Here is a 23780-nt window from a genome sequence, read left to right on the forward strand (position 1 = left end):
TTGCTTCCATGAGGCCCAGCAATGTCACAGTGGTGTCCATGAATCCATGAGGACTCACAGTATCCCAATGGTCTCTTGATCTCACATGGTCCCACAGTGTCCCAATGGTCCCTTGGGGTCACAAGGCCCCACAGTGTCCCAATGGTCACTTCTTCTCACATGGCCCCACAGTGTAACAATGGTCCCTTGGTTCCATGGTTCCTGGTCTGGTGCATTTCCCTTTCCCCTTCTCAGGCCACCCTGCCAGCTGAGAAATGCTCACTGGGCCAGGGCCTTGGCCAGCAGCCCCTGGGCTCAGCTCCTCTGGAGCTCATCACAGACACTGTCTGCTCCAGGCTCAACCCTTCATCCCCTGGGGAGATGCCAAAGCCTCCACAGGGAACATTTCCCTTTGCTCAGGGGAATTTCTCACAGGTGCCTTGTAGTGACTCTTTGTGTCTGTGTGCACACAGGAGTGCCTGTGCTCAGGGAAATGTGGCAGAAATGCTGCTCTCTGAGGGCTTTGATTGCCTTGGATAGCTGAGCCAGTCAGGCCTGGAAGTAAGGTTAAGTCATGTCACCCTGATTCTTAAGATTTTCTAAAGCCTTCTGAGTTTCCATTCTGTTGGAGAACCTTCCCACACAATTTCTGTCAACAACATATTGTTTACAATCTTTTATGGGGCTGGACAAACTTGATGTACTAGTGCTTTGTCCAATGTCTTTGGACAGGTGGTGCATTCACTCTCCAATCCAATGTCACCTTTGGGAAAGTATAAAAGTTGGAGTCAGAGAATAAACTTTTCTCTTTACCTTGAAAATAGCAGGTGGCTCGCGTCGTGCTTTCACGTGTCTTATAGCGACAAAGTCACAAGCTGTAAGCAAAGTTAAATGCTGCTAAGAGTTGTTCTTTTGCTAATTTGTGAAGCTTAATAGAAGTTATAAGCGAAGTTGAATATTGTTAAGTGTTATTCCACAGCTCTGTTTAGCTTTTAGGCTGTATTCCTTTTATCCTTGCCCTCACTGTCCTTTCGTCACACACACACACACACACACACACACACACCCACACACACACACACACACACAAACACACAGAGACACACAGACACCGGGACAGTTCTTGACTCCTTTTTGGTTTGATTGCTTGGATTTTGTTTGGTTTTGTTGTTGCTTTGTTTCCTTGGTGTGCCTGAAGTGTCCAGTCAGGAGCAGAGTGACTCTTGCCAAGGAACTCTGTGGTGCTGTCACTTAATATTAAAGCTGTTTTATGCTACTCCCCTGCTGGGGATTTTTAAAGTGCTCTCAAGCCCTCCTTCATAAGAGGGTGAAGGAGCCCTGGCCAAGCTCTGGCCCTGGGGGCACAGGGATGCTGCTAGGGGGTCCCTGTCTCCCTGTTCCAACTGTGACGGCCCTGAGTCCCTGTCCCCGTGTCAGGCTCTGGGCTTGATCTCCTCGAACATCCTCAGCAGGGGGCTGCAGCGCCAGGGGCAGGGGGACCCAGAGGGACACGGGATGCCACCGGGCACGAGCAGCTTTGGACTTCTCTGGGAGGAACTGTGAGTGGGAGCTGGCTTGAAGTGACCTCCCCAGTAAGGTCACAGAGCCCCTGAGATGTCACACTGCCTCCTGGGATGTCACAGCCCACCCTGAGATCTCACAAATCCCCCTTGTGATGTCACAGAGCCAGTGCTGCTCTAGCACTCTGGGATGTCATACAGTTGCGCTGTGATGGCACAGAAGACTCTGGCATCACAAAGTCAGCCCGTGTCACAATCCTTTAGTGCAAGCGGGAATCATGACAGTTCATTTTCCCCATCTCAGAATTAGCAGAAGTAGATAGGCTTATCATGAGAAACCGAATGTGATGAACATGTTAGAAATGCAAGGCTCCAAGTTATTAATTTTTAATTTAATAAAAGTTATTAAGTGTACCAAATATAAACTTTGAGAAAAATGAAAAAAAGACACTATAAAAAAAAGTCAATGTGGAGCCCGGGATTGCCACCGGGTGAGACACAGGTTGGACAACTGCAGCAGAGGGTCCTCTATGCTTCACACCGACCGTCCTGTCTGACCCATTTTTATACGATTTTCCTTGCCTGAGCCAGAGTCCCCTTTCTTCCTTTTCAAAGTGCATGTATTCATGTGGAGTTCTTTTCTCTGTGGCAAGTTGAACAATACGTGTCCGGAGAGTGATGAACAACCTGTGTTTGCAGTCCCGGAATTCGGATTTGAGATGTACCTCCCTGATGGCTCTGACTATCTCGGTCTCAGATATTTATCGTGTATTTATCGTCCGGGTGTTTCTCGGACAACCTTGATGCATGATCCCTCTCTGGGCTGGCCACTTTCGTTCGCTTGTAAATAAAGTCCTCCCTCTCTCGTCCAGGTGGCTTTGACATGGTGTTGCAATCGCTGTTGCTGGCTTGTGCGATTTAAAAACTTCCTATAAGAGTATAATTTAACAGCACATAACTATAAAAGAGACGACAATTTTATTTGCACGAATTATCCTATAGACATATAACAGTCCTAATGATTCCTTGAGGCCTTGCAGTGTCACAATGTTCTCCATGGTTCCACAGGCCCCACAGTGTCATGTGACTCCTCTGTTCCATGAGTCCTGCAATGTCACAATGGACCTTTGGACCAATGGACCATGGGGCTTTGCAGTGTCACAACGCTCTCCTTTGGCTCCACAGGGTCACAATGGAGCACTGATTACAGGCAGCCTCTCTGTGTTACCCTGGAGCTTTGTTTCCGTGGGGTCTCGCAGTGTCCCAATGGAGCCTTGGCTGGATGGGGCCTCACAGTGTCACAATGATGCCTACATTCCACTGAGGCACACGGCGTCACTAGGGTCCCCTTGCTTCCATGAGGCCCAGCAATGTCACAGTGGTGTCCATGAATCCATGAGGACTCACAGTATCCCAATGGTCTCTTGATCTCACATGGTCCCACAGTGTCCCAATGGTCCCTTGGGGTCACAAGGCCCCACAGTGTCCCAATGGTCACTTCTTCTCACATGGCCCCACAGTGTAACAATGGTCCCTTGGTTCCATGGTTCCTGGTCTGGTGCATTCCCCTTTCCCCTTCTCAGGCCACCCTGCCAGCTGAGAAATGCTCACTGGGCCAGGGCCTTGGCCAGCAGCCCCTGGGCTCAGCTCCTCTGGAGCTCATCACAGACACTGTCTGCTCCAGGCTCAACCCTTCATCCCCTGGGGAGATGCCAAAGCCTCCACAGGGAACATTTCCCTTTGCTCAGGGGAATTTCTCACAGGTGCCTTGTAGTGACTCTTTGTGTCTGTGTGCACACAGGAGTGCCTGTGCTCAGGGAAATGTGGCAGAAATGCTGCTCTCTGAGGGCTTTGATTGCCTTGGATAGCTGAGCCAGTCAGGCCTGCAAGTAAGGTTAAGTCATGTCACCCTGATTCTTAAGATTTTCTAAAGCCTTCTGAGTTTCCATTCTGTTGGAGAACCTTCCCACACAATTTCTGTCAACAACATATTGTTTACAATCTTTTATGGGGCTGGACAAACTTGATGTACTAGTGCTTTGTCCAATGTCTTTGGACAGGTGGTCCATTCACTCTCCAATCCAATGTCACCTTTGGGAAAGTATAAAAGTTGGAGTCAGAGAATAAACTTTTCTCTTTACCTTGAAAATAGCAGGTGGCTCGCGTCGTGCTTTCACGTGTCTTATAGCGACAAAGTCACAAGCTGTAAGCAAAGTTAAATGCTGCTAAGAGTTGTTCTTTTGCTAATTTGTGAAGCTTAATAGAAGTTATAAGCGAAGTTGAATATTGTTAAGTGTTATTCCACAGCTCTGTTTAGCTTTTAGGCTGTATTCCTTTTATCCTTGCCCTCACTGTCCTTTCGTCACACACACACACACACACACACACACACACCCACACACACACACACACACACAAACACACAGAGACACACAGACACCGGGACAGTTCTTGACTCCTTTTTGGTTTGATTGCTTGGATTTTGTTTGGTTTTGTTGTTGCTTTGTTTCCTTGGTGTGCCTGAAGTGTCCAGTCAGGAGCAGAGTGACTCTTGCCAAGGAACTCTGTGGTGCTGTCACTTAATATTAAAGCTGTTTTATGCTACTCCCCTGCTGGGGATTTTTAAAGTGCTCTCAAGCCCTCCTTCATAAGAGGGTGAAGGAGCCCTGGCCAAGCTCTGGCCCTGGGGGCACAGGGATGCTGCTAGGGGGTCCCTGTCTCCCTGTTCCAACTGTGACGGCCCTGAGTCCCTGTCCCCGTGTCAGGCTCTGGGCTTGATCTCCTCGAACATCCTCAGCAGGGGGCTGCAGCGCCAGGGGCAGGGGGACCCAGAGGGACACGGGATGCCACCGGGCACGAGCAGCTTTGGACTTCTCTGGGAGGAACTGTGAGTGGGAGCTGGCTTGAAGTGACCTCCCCAGTAAGGTCACAGAGCCCCTGAGATGTCACACTGCCTCCTGGGATGTCACAGCCCACCCTGAGATCTCACAAATCCCCCTTGTGATGTCACAGAGCCAGTGCTGCTCTAGCACTCTGGGATGTCATACAGTTGCGCTGTGATGGCACAGAAGACTCTGGCATCACAAAGTCAGCCCGTGTCACAATCCTTTAGTGCAAGCGGGAATCATGACAGTTCATTTTCCCCATCTCAGAATTAGCAGAAGTAGATAGGCTTATCATGAGAAACCGAATGTGATGAACATGTTAGAAATGCAAGGCTCCAAGTTATTAATTTTTAATTTAATAAAAGTTATTAAGTGTACCAAATATAAACTTTGAGAAAAATGAAAAAAAGACACTATAAAAAAAAGTCAATGTGGAGCCCGGGATTGCCACCGGGTGAGACACAGGTTGGACAACTGCAGCAGAGGGTCCTCTATGCTTCACACCGACCGTCCTGTCTGACCCATTTTTATACGATTTTCCTTGCCTGAGCCAGAGTCCCCTTTCTTCCTTTTCAAAGTGCATGTATTCATGTGGAGTTCTTTTCTCTGTGGCAAGTTGAACAATACGTGTCCGGAGAGTGATGAACAACCTGTGTTTGCAGTCCCGGAATTCGGATTTGAGATGTACCTCCCTGATGGCTCTGACTATCTCGGTCTCAGATATTTATCGTGTATTTATCGTCCGGGTGTTTCTCGGACAACCTTGATGCATGATCCCTCTCTGGGCTGGCCACTTTCGTTCGCTTGTAAATAAAGTCCTCCCTCTCTCGTCCAGGTGGCTTTGACATGGTGTTGCAATCGCTGTTGCTGGCTTGTGCGATTTAAAAACTTCCTATAAGAGTATAATTTAACAGCACATAACTATAAAAGAGACGACAATTTTATTTGCACGAATTATCCTATAGACATATAACAGTCCTAATGATTCCTTGAGGCCTTGCAGTGTCACAATGTTCTCCATGGTTCCACAGGCCCCACAGTGTCATGTGACTCCTCTGTTCCATGAGTCCTGCAATGTCACAATGGACCTTTGGACCAATGGACCATGGGGCTTTGCAGTGTCACAACGCTCTCCTTTGGCTCCACAGGGTCACAATGGAGCACTGATTACAGGCAGCCTCTCTGTGTTACCCTGGAGCTTTGTTTCCGTGGGGTCTCGCAGTGTCCCAATGGAGCCTTGGCTGGATGGGGCCTCACAGTGTCACAATGATGCCTACATTCCACTGAGGCACACGGCGTCACTAGGGTCCCCTTGCTTCCATGAGGCCCAGCAATGTCACAGTGGTGTCCATGAATCCATGAGGACTCACAGTATCCCAATGGTCTCTTGATCTCACATGGTCCCACAGTGTCCCAATGGTCCCTTGGGGTCACAAGGCCCCACAGTGTCCCAATGGTCACTTCTTCTCACATGGCCCCACAGTGTAACAATGGTCCCTTGGTTCCATGGTTCCTGGTCTGGTGCATTCCCCTTTCCCCTTCTCAGGCCACCCTGCCAGCTGAGAAATGCTCACTGGGCCAGGGCCTTGGCCAGCAGCCCCTGGGCTCAGCTCCTCTGGAGCTCATCACAGACACTGTCTGCTCCAGGCTCAACCCTTCATCCCCTGGGGAGATGCCAAAGCCTCCACAGGGAACATTTCCCTTTGCTCAGGGGAATTTCTCACAGGTGCCTTGTAGTGACTCTTTGTGTCTGTGTGCACACAGGAGTGCCTGTGCTCAGGGAAATGTGGCAGAAATGCTGCTCTCTGAGGGCTTTGATTGCCTTGGATAGCTGAGCCAGTCAGGCCTGCAAGTAAGGTTAAGTCATGTCACCCTGATTCTTAAGATTTTCTAAAGCCTTCTGAGTTTCCATTCTGTTGGAGAACCTTCCCACACAATTTCTGTCAACAACATATTGTTTACAATCTTTTATGGGGCTGGACAAACTTAATGTACTAGTGCTTTGTCCAATGTCTTTGGACAGGTGGTCCATTCACTCTCCAATCCAATGTCACCTTTGGGAAAGTATAAAAGTTGGAGTCAGAGAATAAACTTTTCTCTTTACCTTGAAAATAGCAGGTGGCTCGCGTCGTGCTTTCACGTGTCTTATAGCGACAAAGTCACAAGCTGTAAGCAAAGTTAAATGCTGCTAAGAGTTGTTCTTTTGCTAATTTGTGAAGCTTAATAGAAGTTATAAGCAAAGTTGAATATTGTTAAGTGTTATTCCACAGCTCTGTTTAGCTTTTAGGCTGTATTCCTTTTATCCTTGCCCTCACTGTCCTTTCGTCACACACACACACACACACACACACACACACCCACACACACACACACACACACAAACACACAGAGACACACAGACACCGGGACAGTTCTTGACTCCTTTTTGGTTTGATTGCTTGGATTTTGTTTGGTTTTGTTGTTGCTTTGTTTCCTTGGTGTGCCTGAAGTGTCCAGTCAGGAGCAGAGTGACTCTTGCCAAGGAACTCTGTGGTGCTGTCACTTAATATTAAAGCTGTTTTATGCTACTCCCCTGCTGGGGATTTTTAAAGTGCTCTCAAGCCCTCCTTCATAAGAGGGTGAAGGAGCCCTGGCCAAGCTCTGGCCCTGGGGGCACAGGGATGCTGCTAGGGGGTCCCTGTCTCCCTGTTCCAACTGTGACGGCCCTGAGTCCCTGTCCCCGTGTCAGGCTCTGGGCTTGATCTCCTCGAACATCCTCAGCAGGGGGCTGCAGCGCCAGGGGCAGGGGGACCCAGAGGGACACGGGATGCCACCGGGCACGAGCAGCTTTGGACTTCTCTGGGAGGAACTGTGAGTGGGAGCTGGCTTGAAGTGACCTCCCCAGTAAGGTCACAGAGCCCCTGAGATGTCACACTGCCTCCTGGGATGTCACAGCCCACCCTGAGATCTCACAAATCCCCCTTGTGATGTCACAGAGCCAGTGCTGCTCTAGCACTCTGGGATGTCATACAGTTGCGCTGTGATGGCACAGAAGACTCTGGCATCACAAAGTCAGCCCGTGTCACAATCCTTTAGTGCAAGCGGGAATCATGACAGTTCATTTTCCCCATCTCAGAATTAGCAGAAGTAGATAGGCTTATCATGAGAAACCGAATGTGATGAACATGTTAGAAATGCAAGGCTCCAAGTTATTAATTTTTAATTTAATAAAAGTTATTAAGTGTACCAAATATAAACTTTGAGAAAAATGAAAAAAAGACACTATAAAAAAAAGTCAATGTGGAGCCCGGGATTGCCACCGGGTGAGACACAGGTTGGACAACTGCAGCAGAGGGTCCTCTATGCTTCACACCGACCGTCCTGTCTGACCCATTTTTATACGATTTTCCTTGCCTGAGCCAGAGTCCCCTTTCTTCCTTTTCAAAGTGCATGTATTCATGTGGAGTTCTTTTCTCTGTGGCAAGTTGAACAATACGTGTCCGGAGAGTGATGAACAACCTGTGTTTGCAGTCCCGGAATTCGGATTTGAGATGTACCTCCCTGATGGCTCTGACTATCTCGGTCTCAGATATTTATCGTGTATTTATCGTCCGGGTGTTTCTCGGACAACCTTGATGCATGATCCCTCTCTGGGCTGGCCACTTTCGTTCGCTTGTAAATAAAGTCCTCCCTCTCTCGTCCAGGTGGCTTTGACATGGTGTTGCAATCGCTGTTGCTGGCTTGTGCGATTTAAAAACTTCCTATAAGAGTATAATTTAACAGCACATAACTATAAAAGAGACGACAATTTTATTTGCACGAATTATCCTATAGACATATAACAGTCCTAATGATTCCTTGAGGCCTTGCAGTGTCACAATGTTCTCCATGGTTCCACAGGCCCCACAGTGTCATGTGACTCCTCTGTTCCATGAGTCCTGCAATGTCACAATGGACCTTTGGACCAATGGACCATGGGGCTTTGCAGTGTCACAACGCTCTCCTTTGGCTCCACAGGGTCACAATGGAGCACTGATTACAGGCAGCCTCTCTGTGTTACCCTGGAGCTTTGTTTCCGTGGGGTCTCGCAGTGTCCCAATGGAGCCTTGGCTGGATGGGGCCTCACAGTGTCACAATGATGCCTACATTCCACTGAGGCACACGGCGTCACTAGGGTCCCCTTGCTTCCATGAGGCCCAGCAATGTCACAGTGGTGTCCATGAATCCATGAGGACTCACAGTATCCCAATGGTCTCTTGATCTCACATGGTCCCACAGTGTCCCAATGGTCCCTTGGGGTCACAAGGCCCCACAGTGTCCCAATGGTCACTTCTTCTCACATGGCCCCACAGTGTAACAATGGTCCCTTGGTTCCATGGTTCCTGGTCTGGTGCATTCCCCTTTCCCCTTCTCAGGCCACCCTGCCAGCTGAGAAATGCTCACTGGGCCAGGGCCTTGGCCAGCAGCCCCTGGGCTCAGCTCCTCTGGAGCTCATCACAGACACTGTCTGCTCCAGGCTCAACCCTTCATCCCCTGGGGAGATGCCAAAGCCTCCACAGGGAACATTTCCCTTTGCTCAGGGGAATTTCTCACAGGTGCCTTGTAGTGACTCTTTGTGTCTGTGTGCACACAGGAGTGCCTGTGCTCAGGGAAATGTGGCAGAAATGCTGCTCTCTGAGGGCTTTGATTGCCTTGGATAGCTGAGCCAGTCAGGCCTGCAAGTAAGGTTAAGTCATGTCACCCTGATTCTTAAGATTTTCTAAAGCCTTCTGAGTTTCCATTCTGTTGGAGAACCTTCCCACACAATTTCTGTCAACAACATATTGTTTACAATCTTTTATGGGGCTGGACAAACTTGATGTACTAGTGCTTTGTCCAATGTCTTTGGACAGGTGGTCCATTCACTCTCCAATCCAATGTCACCTTTGGGAAAGTATAAAAGTTGGAGTCAGAGAATAAACTTTTCTCTTTACCTTGAAAATAGCAGGTGGCTCGCGTCGTGCTTTCACGTGTCTTATAGCGACAAAGTCACAAGCTGTAAGCAAAGTTAAATGCTGCTAAGAGTTGTTCTTTTGCTAATTTGTGAAGCTTAATAGAAGTTATAAGCAAAGTTGAATATTGTTAAGTGTTATTCCACAGCTCTGTTTAGCTTTTAGGCTGTATTCCTTTTATCCTTGCCCTCACTGTCCTTTCGTCACACACACACACACACACACACACACACGCCCACACACACACACACACACACAAACACACAGAGACACACAGACACCGGGACAGTTCTTGACTCCTTTTTGGTTTGATTGCTTGGATTTTGTTTGGTTTTGTTGTTGCTTTGTTTCCTTGGTGTGCCTGAAGTGTCCAGTCAGGAGCAGAGTGACTCTTGCCAAGGAACTCTGTGGTGCTGTCACTTAATATTAAAGCTGTTTTATGCTACTCCCCTGCTGGGGATTTTTAAAGTGCTCTCAAGCCCTCCTTCATAAGAGGGTGAAGGAGCCCTGGCCAAGCTCTGGCCCTGGGGGCACAGGGATGCTGCTAGGGGGTCCCTGTCTCCCTGTTCCAACTGTGACGGCCCTGAGTCCCTGTCCCCGTGTCAGGCTCTGGGCTTGATCTCCTCGAACATCCTCAGCAGGGGGCTGCAGCGCCAGGGGCAGGGGGACCCAGAGGGACACGGGATGCCACCGGGCACGAGCAGCTTTGGACTTCTCTGGGAGGAACTGTGAGTGGGAGCTGGCTTGAAGTGACCTCCCCAGTAAGGTCACAGAGCCCCTGAGATGTCACACTGCCTCCTGGGATGTCACAGCCCACCCTGAGATCTCACAAATCCCCCTTGTGATGTCACAGAGCCAGTGCTGCTCTAGCACTCTGGGATGTCATACAGTTGCGCTGTGATGGCACAGAAGACTCTGGCATCACAAAGTCAGCCCGTGTCACAATCCTTTAGTGCAAGCGGGAATCATGACAGTTCATTTTCCCCATCTCAGAATTAGCAGAAGTAGATAGGCTTATCATGAGAAACCGAATGTGATGAACATGTTAGAAATGCAAGGCTCCAAGTTATTAATTTTTAATTTAATAAAAGTTATTAAGTGTACCAAATATAAACTTTGAGAAAAATGAAAAAAAGACACTATAAAAAAAAGTCAATGTGGAGCCCGGGATTGCCACCGGGTGAGACACAGGTTGGACAACTGCAGCAGAGGGTCCTCTATGCTTCACACCGACCGTCCTGTCTGACCCATTTTTATACGATTTTCCTTGCCTGAGCCAGAGTCCCCTTTCTTCCTTTTCAAAGTGCATGTATTCATGTGGAGTTCTTTTCTCTGTGGCAAGTTGAACAATACGTGTCCGGAGAGTGATGAACAACCTGTGTTTGCAGTCCCGGAATTCGGATTTGAGATGTACCTCCCTGATGGCTCTGACTATCTCGGTCTCGGATATTTATCGTGTATTTATCGTCCAGGTGTTTCTCGGACAACCTTGATGCATGATCCCTCTCTGGGCTGGCCACTTTCGTTCGCTTGTAAATAAAGTCCTCCCTCTCTCGTCCAGGTGGCTTTGACATGGTGTTGCAATCGCTGTTGCTGGCTTGTGCGATTTAAAAACTTCCTATAAGAGTATAATTTAACAGCACATAACTATAAAAGAGACGACAATTTTATTTGCACGAATTATCCTATAGACATATAACAGTCCTAATGATTCCTTGAGGCCTTGCAGTGTCACAATGTTCTCCATGGTTCCACAGGCCCCACAGTGTCATGTGACTCCTCTGTTCCATGAGTCCTGCAATGTCACAATGGACCTTTGGACCAATGGACCATGGGGCTTTGCAGTGTCACAACGCTCTCCTTTGGCTCCACAGGGTCACAATGGAGCACTGATTACAGGCAGCCTCTCTGTGTTACCCTGGAGCTTTGTTTCCGTGGGGTCTCGCAGTGTCCCAATGGAGCCTTGGCTGGATGGGGCCTCACAGTGTCACAATGATGCCTACATTCCACTGAGGCACACGGCGTCACTAGGGTCCCCTTGCTTCCATGAGGCCCAGCAATGTCACAGTGGTGTCCATGAATCCATGAGGACTCACAGTATCCCAATGGTCTCTTGATCTCACATGGTCCCACAGTGTCCCAATGGTCCCTTGGGGTCACAAGGCCCCACAGTGTCCCAATGGTCACTTCTTCTCACATGGCCCCACAGTGTAACAATGGTCCCTTGGTTCCATGGTTCCTGGTCTGGTGCATTCCCCTTTCCCCTTCTCAGGCCACCCTGCCAGCTGAGAAATGCTCACTGGGCCAGGGCCTTGGCCAGCAGCCCCTGGGCTCAGCTCCTCTGGAGCTCATCACAGACACTGTCTGCTCCAGGCTCAACCCTTCATCCCCTGGGGAGATGCCAAAGCCTCCACAGGGAACATTTCCCTTTGCTCAGGGGAATTTCTCACAGGTGCCTTGTAGTGACTCTTTGTGTCTGTGTGCACACAGGAGTGCCTGTGCTCAGGGAAATGTGGCAGAAATGCTGCTCTCTGAGGGCTTTGATTGCCTTGGATAGCTGAGCCAGTCAGGCCTGCAAGTAAGGTTAAGTCATGTCACCCTGATTCTTAAGATTTTCTAAAGCCTTCTGAGTTTCCATTCTGTTGGAGAACCTTCCCACACAATTTCTGTCAACAACATATTGTTTACAATCTTTTATGGGGCTGGACAAACTTGATGTACTAGTGCTTTGTCCAATGTCTTTGGACAGGTGGTCCATTCACTCTCCAATCCAATGTCACCTTTGGGAAAGTATAAAAGTTGGAGTCAGAGAATAAACTTTTCTCTTTACCTTGAAAATAGCAGGTGGCTCGCGTCGTGCTTTCACGTGTCTTATAGCGACAAAGTCACAAGCTGTAAGCAAAGTTAAATGCTGCTAAGAGTTGTTCTTTTGCTAATTTGTGAAGCTTAATAGAAGTTATAAGCGAAGTTGAATATTGTTAAGTGTTATTCCACAGCTCTGTTTAGCTTTTAGGCTGTATTCCTTTTATCCTTGCCCTCACTGTCCTTTCGTCACACACACACACACACACACACACACACACCCACACACACACACACACACACAAACACACAGAGACACACAGACACCGGGACAGTTCTTGACTCCTTTTTGGTTTGATTGCTTGGATTTTGTTTGGTTTTGTTGTTGCTTTGTTTCCTTGGTGTGCCTGAAGTGTCCAGTCAGGAGCAGAGTGACTCTTGCCAAGGAACTCTGTGGTGCTGTCACTTAATATTAAAGCTGTTTTATGCTACTCCCCTGCTGGGGATTTTTAAAGTGCTCTCAAGCCCTCCTTCATAAGAGGGTGAAGGAGCCCTGGCCAAGCTCTGGCCCTGGGGGCACAGGGATGCTGCTAGGGGGTCCCTGTCTCCCTGTTCCAACTGTGACGGCCCTGAGTCCCTGTCCCCGTGTCAGGCTCTGGGCTTGATCTCCTCGAACATCCTCAGCAGGGGGCTGCAGCGCCAGGGGCAGGGGGACCCAGAGGGACACGGGATGCCACCGGGCACGAGCAGCTTTGGACTTCTCTGGGAGGAACTGTGAGTGGGAGCTGGCTTGAAGTGACCTCCCCAGTAAGGTCACAGAGCCCCTGAGATGTCACACTGCCTCCTGGGATGTCACAGCCCACCCTGAGATCTCACAAATCCCCCTTGTGATGTCACAGAGCCAGTGCTGCTCTAGCACTCTGGGATGTCATACAGTTGCGCTGTGATGGCACAGAAGACTCTGGCATCACAAAGTCAGCCCGTGTCACAATCCTTTAGTGCAAGCGGGAATCATGACAGTTCATTTTCCCCATCTCAGAATTAGCAGAAGTAGATAGGCTTATCATGAGAAACCGAATGTGATGAACATGTTAGAAATGCAAGGCTCCAAGTTATTAATTTTTAATTTAATAAAAGTTATTAAGTGTACCAAATATAAACTTTGAGAAAAATGAAAAAAAGACACTATAAAAAAAAGTCAATGTGGAGCCCGGGATTGCCACCGGGTGAGACACAGGTTGGACAACTGCAGCAGAGGGTCCTCTATGCTTCACACCGACCGTCCTGTCTGACCCATTTTTATACGATTTTCCTTGCCTGAGCCAGAGTCCCCTTTCTTCCTTTTCAAAGTGCATGTATTCATGTGGAGTTCTTTTCTCTGTGGCAAGTTGAACAATACGTGTCCGGAGAGTGATGAACAACCTGTGTTTGCAGTCCCGGAATTCGGATTTGAGATGTACCTCCCTGATGGCTCTGACTATCTCGGTCTCAGATATTTATCGTGTATTTATCGTCCGGGTGTTTCTCGGACAACCTTGATGCATGATCCCTCTCTGGGCTGGCCACTTTCGTTCGCTTGTAAATAAAGTCCTCCCTCTCTCGTCCAGGTGGCTTTGACATGGTGTTGCAATCGCTGTTGCTGGCTTGTGCGATTTAAAAACTTCCTATAAGAGTATAATTTAACAGCACATAACTATAAAAGAGACGACAATTTTATTTGCACGAATTATCCTATAGACATATAACAGTCCTAATGATTCCTTGAGGCCTTGCAGTGTCACAATGTTCTCCATGGTTCCACAGGCCCCACAGTGTCATGTGACTCCTCTGTTCCATGAGTCCTGCAATGTCACAATGGACCTTTGGACCAATGGACCATGGGGCTTTGCAGTGTCACAACGCTCTCCTTTGGCTCCACAGGGTCACAATGGAGCACTGATTACAGGCAGCCTCTCTGTGTTACCCTGGAGCTTTGTTTCCGTGGGGTCTCGCAGTGTCCCAATGGAGCCTTGGCTGGATGGGGCCTCACAGTGTCACAATGATGCCTACATTCCACTGAGGCACACGGCGTCACTAGGGTCCCCTTGCTTCCATGAGGCCCAGCAATGTCACAGTGGTGTCCATGAATCCATGAGGACTCACAGTATCCCAATGGTCTCTTGATCTCACATGGTCCCACAGTGTCCCAATGGTCCCTTGGGGTCACAAGGCCCCACAGTGTCCCAATGGTCACTTCTTCTCACATGGCCCCACAGTGTAACAATGGTCCCTTGGTTCCATGGTTCCTGGTCTGGTGCATTCCCCTTTCCCCTTCTCAGGCCACCCTGCCAGCTGAGAAATGCTCACTGGGCCAGGGCCTTGGCCAGCAGCCCCTGGGCTCAGCTCCTCTGGAGCTCATCACAGACACTGTCTGCTCCAGGCTCAACCCTTCATCCCCTGGGGAGATGCCAAAGCCTCCACAGGGAACATTTCCCTTTGCTCAGGGGAATTTCTCACAGGTGCCTTGTAGTGACTCTTTGTGTCTGTGTGCACACAGGAGTGCCTGTGCTCAGGGAAATGTGGCAGAAATGCTGCTCTCTGAGGGCTTTGATTGCCTTGGATAGCTGAGCCAGTCAGGCCTGGAAGTAAGGTTAAGTCATGTCACCCTGATTCTTAAGATTTTCTAAAGCCTTCTGAGTTTCCATTCTGTTGGAGAACCTTCCCACACAATTTCTGTCAACAACATATTGTTTACAATCTTTTATGGGGCTGGACAAACTTAATGTACTAGTGCTTTGTCCAATGTCTTTGGACAGGTGGTCCATTCACTCTCCAATCCAATGTCACCTTTGGGAAAGTATAAAAGTTGGAGTCAGAGAATAAACTTTTCTCTTTACCTTGAAAATAGCAGGTGGCTCGCGTCGTGCTTTCACGTGTCTTATAGCGACAAAGTCACAAGCTGTAAGCAAAGTTAAATGCTGCTAAGAGTTGTTCTTTTGCTAATTTGTGAAGCTTAATAGAAGTTATAAGCAAAGTTGAATATTGTTAAGTGTTATTCCACAGCTCTGTTTAGCTTTTAGGCTGTATTCCTTTTATCCTTGCCCTCACTGTCCTTTCGTCACACACACACACACACACACACACACACACCCACACACACACACACACACACAAACACACAGAGACACACAGACACCGGGACAGTTCTTGACTCCTTTTTGGTTTGATTGCTTGGATTTTGTTTGGTTTTGTTGTTGCTTTGTTTCCTTGGTGTGCCTGAAGTGTCCAGTCAGGAGCAGAGTGACTCTTGCCAAGGAACTCTGTGGTGCTGTCACTTAATATTAAAGCTGTTTTATGCTACTCCCCTGCTGGGGATTTTTAAAGTGCTCTCAAGCCCTCCTTCATAAGAGGGTGAAGGAGCCCTGGCCAAGCTCTGGCCCTGGGGGCACAGGGATGCTGCTAGGGGGTCCCTGTCTCCCTGTTCCAACTGTGACGGCCCTGAGTCCCTGTCCCCGTGTCAGGCTCTGGGCTTGATCTCCTCGAACATCCTCAGCAGGGGGCTGCAGCGCCAGGGGCAGGGGGACCCAGAGGGACACGGGATGCCACCGGGCACGAGCAGCTTTGGACTTCTCTGGGAGGAACTGTGAGTGGGAGCTGGCTTGAAGTGACCTCCCCAGTAAGGTCACAGAGCCCCTGAGATGTCACACTGCCTCCTGGGATGTCACAGCCCACCCTGAGATCTCACAAATCCCCCTTGTGATGTCACAGAGCCAGTGCTGCTCTAGCACTCTGGGATGTCATACAGTTGCGCTGTGATGGCACAGAAGACTCTGGCATCACAAAGTCAGCCCGTGTCACAATCCTTTAGTGCAAGCGGGAATCATGACAGTTCATTTTCCCCATCTCAGAATTAGCAGAAGTAGATAGGCTTATCATGAGAAACCGAATGTGATGAACATGTTAGAAATGCAAGGCTCCAAGTTATTAATTTTTAATTTAATAAAAGTTATTAAGTGTACCAAATATAAACTTTGAGAAAAATGAAAAAAAGACACTATAAAAAAAAGTCAATGTGGAGCCCGGGATTGCCACCGGGTGAGACACAGGTTGGACAACTGCAGCAGAGGGTCCTCTATGCTTCACACCGACCGTCCTGTCTGACCCATTTTTATACGATTTTCCTTGCCTGAGCCAGAGTCCCCTTTCTTCCTTTTCAAAGTGCATGTATTCATGTGGAGTTCTTTTCTCTGTGGCAAGTTGAACAATACGTGTCCGGAGAGTGATGAACAACCTGTGTTTGCAGTCCCGGAATTCGGATTTGAGATGTACCTCCCTGATGGCTCTGACTATCTCGGTCTCAGATATTTATCGTGTATTTATCGTCCGGGTGTTTCTCGGACAACCTTGATGCATGATCCCTCTCTGGGCTGGCCACTTTCGTTCGCTTGTAAATAAAGTCCTCCCTCTCTCGTCCAGGTGGCTTTGACATGGTGTTGCAATCGCTGTTGCTGGCTTGTGCGATTTAAAAACTTCCTATAAGAGTATAATTTAACAGCACATAACTATAAAAGAGACGACAATTTTATTTGCACGAATTATCCTATAGACATATAACAGTCCTAATGATTCCTTGAGGCCTTGCAGTGTCACAATGTTCTCCATGGTTCCACAGGCCCCACAGTGTCATGTGACTCCTCTGTTCCATGAGTCCTGCAATGTCACAATGGACCTTTGGACCAATGGACCATGGGGCTTTGCAGTGTCACAACGCTCTCCTTTGGCTCCACAGGGTCACAATGGAGCACTGATTACAGGCAGCCTCTCTGTGTTACCCTGGAGCTTTGTTTCCGTGGGGTCTCGCAGTGTCCCAATGGAGCCTTGGCTGGATGGGGCCTCACAGTGTCACAATGATGCCTACATTCCACTGAGGCACACGGCGTCACTAGGGTCCCCTTGCTTCCATGAGGCCCAGCAATGTCACAGTGGTGTCCATGAATCCATGAGGACTCACAGTATCCCAATGGTCTCTTGATCTCACATGGTCCCACAGTGTCCCAATGGTCCCTTGGGGTCACAAGGCCCCACAGTGTCCCAATGGTCACTTCTTCTCACATGGCCCCACAGTGTAACAATGGTCCCTTGGTTCCATGGTTCCTGGTCTGGTGCATTCCCCTTTCCCCTTCTCAGGCCACCCTGCCAGCTGAGAAATGCTCACTGGGCCAGGGCCTTGGCCAGCAGCCCCTGGGCTCAGCTCCTCTGGAGCTCATCACAGACACTGTCTGCTCCAGGCTCAACCCTTCATCCCCTGGGGAGATGCCAAAGCCTCCACAGGGAACATTTCCCTTTGCTCAGGGGAATTTCTCACAGGTGCCTTGTAGTGACTCTTTGTGTCTGTGTGCACACAGGAGTGCCTGTGCTCAGGGAAATGTGGCAGAAATGCTGCTCTCTGAGGGCTTTGATTGCCTTGGATAGCTGAGCCAGTCAGGCCTGCAAGTAAGGTTAAGTCATGTCACCCTGATTCTTAAGATTTTCTAAAGCCTTCTGAGTTTCCATTCTGTTGGAGAACCTTCCCACACAATTTCTGTCAACAACATATTGTTTACAATCTTTTATGGGGCTGGACAAACTTGATGTACTAGTGCTTTGTCCAATGTCTTTGGACAGGTGGTCCATTCACTCTCCAATCCAATGTCACCTTTGGGAAAGTATAAAAGTTGGAGTCAGAGAATAAACTTTTCTCTTTACCTTGAAAATAGCAGGTGGCTCGCGTCGTGCTTTCACGTGTCTTATAGCGACAAAGTCACAAGCTGTAAGCAAAGTTAAATGCTGCTAAGAGTTGTTCTTTTGCTAATTTGTGAAGCTTAATAGAAGTTATAAGCAAAGTTGAATATTGTTAAGTGTTATTCCACAGCTCTGTTTAGCTTTTAGGCTGTATTCCTTTTATCCTTGCCCTCACTGTCCTTTCGTCACACACACACACACACACACACACACACGCCCACACACACACACACACACACAAACACACAGAGACACACAGACACCGGGACAGTTCTTGACTCCTTTTTGGTTTGATTGCTTGGATTTTGTTTGGTTTTGTTGTTGCTTTGTTTCCTTGGTGTGCCTGAAGTGTCCAGTCAGGAGCAGAGTGACTCTTGCCAAGGAACTCTGTGGTGCTGTCACTTAATATTAAAGCTGTTTTATGCTACTCCCCTGCTGGGGATTTTTAAAGTGCTCTCAAGCCCTCCTTCATAAGAGGGTGAAGGAGCCCTGGCCAAGCTCTGGCCCTGGGGGCACAGGGATGCTGCTAGGGGGTCCCTGTCTCCCTGTTCCAACTGTGACGGCCCTGAGTCCCTGTCCCCGTGTCAGGCTCTGGGCTTGATCTCCTCGAACATCCTCAGCAGGGGGCTGCAGCGCCAGGGGCAGGGGGACCCAGAGGGACACGGGATGCCACCGGGCACGAGCAGCTTTGGACTTCTCTGGGAGGAACTGTGAGTGGGAGCTGGCTTGAAGTGACCTCCCCAGTAAGGTCACAGAGCCCCTGAGATGTCACACTGCCTCCTGGGATGTCACAGCCCACCCTGAGATCTCACAAATCCCCCTTGTGATGTCACAGAGCCAGTGCTGCTCTAGCACTCTGGGATGTCATACAGTTGCGCTGTGATGGCACAGAAGACTCTGGCATCACAAAGTCAGCCCGTGTCACAATCCTTTAGTGCAAGCGGGAATCATGACAGTTCATTTTCCCCATCTCAGAATTAGCAGAAGTAGATAGGCTTATCATGAGAAACCGAATGTGATGAACATGTTAGAAATGCAAGGCTCCAAGTTATTAATTTTTAATTTAATAAAAGTTATTAAGTGTACCAAATATAAACTTTGAGAAAAATGAAAAAAAGACACTATAAAAAAAAGTCAATGTGGAGCCCGGGATTGCCACCGGGTGAGACACAGGTTGGACAACTGCAGCAGAGGGTCCTCTATGCTTCACACCGACCGTCCTGTCTGACCCATTTTTATACGATTTTCCTTGCCTGAGCCAGAGTCCCCTTTCTTCCTTTTCAAAGTGCATGTATTCATGTGGAGTTCTTTTCTCTGTGGCAAGTTGAACAATACGTGTCCGGAGAGTGATGAACAACCTGTGTTTGCAGTCCCGGAATTCGGATTTGAGATGTACCTCCCTGATGGCTCTGACTATCTCGGTCTCGGATATTTATCGTGTATTTATCGTCCGGGTGTTTCTCGGACAACCTTGATGCATGATCCCTCTCTGGGCTGGCCACTTTCGTTCGCTTGTAAATAAAGTCCTCCCTCTCTCGTCCAGGTGGCTTTGACATGGTGTTGCAATCGCTGTTGCTGGCTTGTGCGATTTAAAAACTTCCTATAAGAGTATAATTTAACAGCACATAACTATAAAAGAGACGACAATTTTATTTGCACGAATTATCCTATAGACATATAACAGTCCTAATGATTCCTTGAGGCCTTGCAGTGTCACAATGTTCTCCATGGTTCCACAGGCCCCACAGTGTCATGTGACTCCTCTGTTCCATGAGTCCTGCAATGTCACAATGGACCTTTGGACCAATGGACCATGGGGCTTTGCAGTGTCACAACGCTCTCCTTTGGCTCCACAGGGTCACAATGGAGCACTGATTACAGGCAGCCTCTCTGTGTTACCCTGGAGCTTTGTTTCCGTGGGGTCTCGCAGTGTCCCAATGGAGCCTTGGCTGGATGGGGCCTCACAGTGTCACAATGATGCCTACATTCCACTGAGGCACACGGCGTCACTAGGGTCCCCTTGCTTCCATGAGGCCCAGCAATGTCACAGTGGTGTCCATGAATCCATGAGGACTCACAGTATCCCAATGGTCTCTTGATCTCACATGGTCCCACAGTGTCCCAATGGTCCCTTGGGGTCACAAGGCCCCACAGTGTCCCAATGGTCACTTCTTCTCACATGGCCCCACAGTGTAACAATGGTCCCTTGGTTCCATGGTTCCTGGTCTGGTGCATTCCCCTTTCCCCTTCTCAGGCCACCCTGCCAGCTGAGAAATGCTCACTGGGCCAGGGCCTTGGCCAGCAGCCCCTGGGCTCAGCTCCTCTGGAGCTCATCACAGACACTGTCTGCTCCAGGCTCAACCCTTCATCCCCTGGGGAGATGCCAAAGCCTCCACAGGGAACATTTCCCTTTGCTCAGGGGAATTTCTCACAGGTGCCTTGTAGTGACTCTTTGTGTCTGTGTGCACACAGGAGTGCCTGTGCTCAGGGAAATGTGGCAGAAATGCTGCTCTCTGAGGGCTTTGATTGCCTTGGATAGCTGAGCCAGTCAGGCCTGGAAGTAAGGTTAAGTCATGTCACCCTGATTCTTAAGATTTTCTAAAGCCTTCTGAGTTTCCATTCTGTTGGAGAACCTTCCCACACAATTTCTGTCAACAACATATTGTTTACAATCTTTTATGGGGCTGGACAAACTTGATGTACTAGTGCTTTGTCCAATGTCTTTGGACAGGTGGTCCATTCACTCTCCAATCCAATGTCACCTTTGGGAAAGTATAAAAGTTGGAGTCAGAGAATAAACTTTTCTCTTTACCTTGAAAATAGCAGGTGGCTCGCGTCGTGCTTTCACGTGTCTTATAGCGACAAAGTCACAAGCTGTAAGCAAAGTTAAATGCTGCTAAGAGTTGTTCTTTTGCTAATTTGTGAAGCTTAATAGAAGTTATAAGCGAAGTTGAATATTGTTAAGTGTTATTCCACAGCTCTGTTTAGCTTTTAGGCTGTATTCCTTTTATCCTTGCCCTCACTGTCCTTTCGTCACACACACACACACACACACACACACACACACCCACACACACACACACACACACAAACACAGAGAGACACACAGACACCGGGACAGTTCTTGACTCCTTTTTGGTTTGATTGCTTGGATTTTGTTTGGTTTTGTTGTTGCTTTGTTTCCTTGGTGTGCCTGAAGTGTCCAGTCAGGAGCAGAGTGACTCTTGCCAAGGAACTCTGTGGTGCTGTCACTTAATATTAAAGCTGTTTTATGCTACTCCCCTGCTGGGGATTTTTAAAGTGCTCTCAAGCCCTCCTTCATAAGAGGGTGAAGGAGCCCTGGCCAAGCTCTGGCCCTGGGGGCACAGGGATGCTGCTAGGGGGTCCCTGTCTCCCTGTTCCAACTGTGACGGCCCTGAGTCCCTGTCCCCGTGTCAGGCTCTGGGCTTGATCTCCTCGAACATCCTCAGCAGGGGGCTGCAGCGCCAGGGGCAGGGGGACCCAGAGGGACACGGGATGCCACCGGGCACGAGCAGCTTTGGACTTCTCTGGGAGGAACTGTGAGTGGGAGCTGGCTTGAAGTGACCTCCCCAGTAAGGTCACAGAGCCCCTGAGATGTCACACTGCCTCCTGGGATGTCACAGCCCACCCTGAGATCTCACAAATCCCCCTTGTGATGTCACAGAGCCAGTGCTGCTCTAGCACTCTGGGATGTCATACAGTTGCGCTGTGATGGCACAGAAGACTCTGGCATCACAAAGTCAGCCCGTGTCACAATCCTTTAGTGCAAGCGGGAATCATGACAGTTCATTTTCCCCATCTCAGAATTAGCAGAAGTAGATAGGCTTATCATGAGAAACCGAATGTGATGAACATGTTAGAAATGCAAGGCTCCAAGTTATTAATTTTTAATTTAATAAAAGTTATTAAGTGTACCAAATATAAACTTTGAGAAAAATGAAAAAAAGACACTATAAAAAAAAGTCAATGTGGAGCCCGGGATTGCCACCGGGTGAGACACAGGTTGGACAACTGCAGCAGAGGGTCCTCTATGCTTCACACCGACCGTCCTGTCTGACCCATTTTTATACGATTTTCCTTGCCTGAGCCAGAGTCCCCTTTCTTCCTTTTCAAAGTGCATGTATTCATGTGGAGTTCTTTTCTCTGTGGCAAGTTGAACAATACGTGTCCGGAGAGTGATGAACAACCTGTGTTTGCAGTCCCGGAATTCGGATTTGAGATGTACCTCCCTGATGGCTCTGACTATCTCGGTCTCGGATATTTATCGTGTATTTATCGTCCGGGTGTTTCTCGGACAACCTTGATGCATGATCCCTCTCTGGGCTGGCCACTTTCGTTCGCTTGTAAATAAAGTCCTCCCTCTCTCGTCCAGGTGGCTTTGACATGGTGTTGCAATCGCTGTTGCTGGCTTGTGCGATTTAAAAACTTCCTATAAGAGTATAATTTAACAGCACATAACTATAAAAGAGACGACAATTTTATTTGCACGAATTATCCTATAGACATATAACAGTCCTAATGATTCCTTGAGGCCTTGCAGTGTCACAATGTTCTCCATGGTTCCACAGGCCCCACAGTGTCATGTGACTCCTCTGTTCCATGAGTCCTGCAATGTCACAATGGACCTTTGGACCAATGGACCATGGGGCTTTGCAGTGTCACAACGCTCTCCTTTGGCTCCACAGGGTCACAATGGAGCACTGATTACAGGCAGCCTCTCTGTGTTACCCTGGAGCTTTGTTTCCGTGGGGTCTCGCAGTGTCCCAATGGAGCCTTGGCTGGATGGGGCCTCACAGTGTCACAATGATGCCTACATTCCACTGAGGCACACGGCGTCACTAGGGTCCCCTTGCTTCCATGAGGCCCAGCAATGTCACAGTGGTGTCCATGAATCCATGAGGACTCACAGTATCCCAATGGTCTCTTGATCTCACATGGTCCCACAGTGTCCCAATGGTCCCTTGGGGTCACAAGGCCCCACAGTGTCCCAATGGTCACTTCTTCTCACATGGCCCCACAGTGTAACAATGGTCCCTTGGTTCCATGGTTCCTGGTCTGGTGCATTCCCCTTTCCCCTTCTCAGGCCACCCTGCCAGCTGAGAAATGCTCACTGGGCCAGGGCCTTGGCCAGCAGCCCCTGGGCTCAGCTCCTCTGGAGCTCATCACAGACACTGTCTGCTCCAGGCTCAACCCTTCATCCCCTGGGGAGATGCCAAAGCCTCCACAGGGAACATTTCCCTTTGCTCAGGGGAATTTCTCACAGGTGCCTTGTAGTGACTCTTTGTGTCTGTGTGCACACAGGAGTGCCTGTGCTCAGGGAAATGTGGCAGAAATGCTGCTCTCTGAGGGCTTTGATTGCCTTGGATAGCTGAGCCAGTCAGGCCTGGAAGTAAGGTTAAGTCATGTCACCCTGATTCTTAAGATTTTCTAAAGCCTTCTGAGTTTCCATTCTGTTGGAGAACCTTCCCACACAATTTCTGTCAACAACATATTGTTTACAATCTTTTATGGGGCTGGACAAACTTGATGTACTAGTGCTTTGTCCAATGTCTTTGGACAGGTGGTCCATTCACTCTCCAATCCAATGTCACCTTTGGGAAAGTATAAAAGTTGGAGTCAGAGAATAAACTTTTCTCTTTACCTTGAAAATAGCAGGTGGCTCGCGTCGTGCTTTCACGTGTCTTATAGCGACAAAGTCACAAGCTGTAAGCAAAGTTAAATGCTGCTAAGAGTTGTTCTTTTGCTAATTTGTGAAGCTTAATAGAAGTTATAAGCGAAGTTGAATATTGTTAAGTGTTATTCCACAGCTCTGTTTAGCTTTTAGGCTGTATTCCTTTTATCCT

The sequence above is a fragment of the Lonchura striata genome, chromosome 37, assembly GCF_050655825.1.
Source record: "Lonchura striata isolate lonStrDom1 chromosome 37, ASM5065582v1, whole genome shotgun sequence".
In the NCBI taxonomy this organism is placed as follows: domain Eukaryota; kingdom Metazoa; phylum Chordata; class Aves; order Passeriformes; family Estrildidae; genus Lonchura; species Lonchura striata.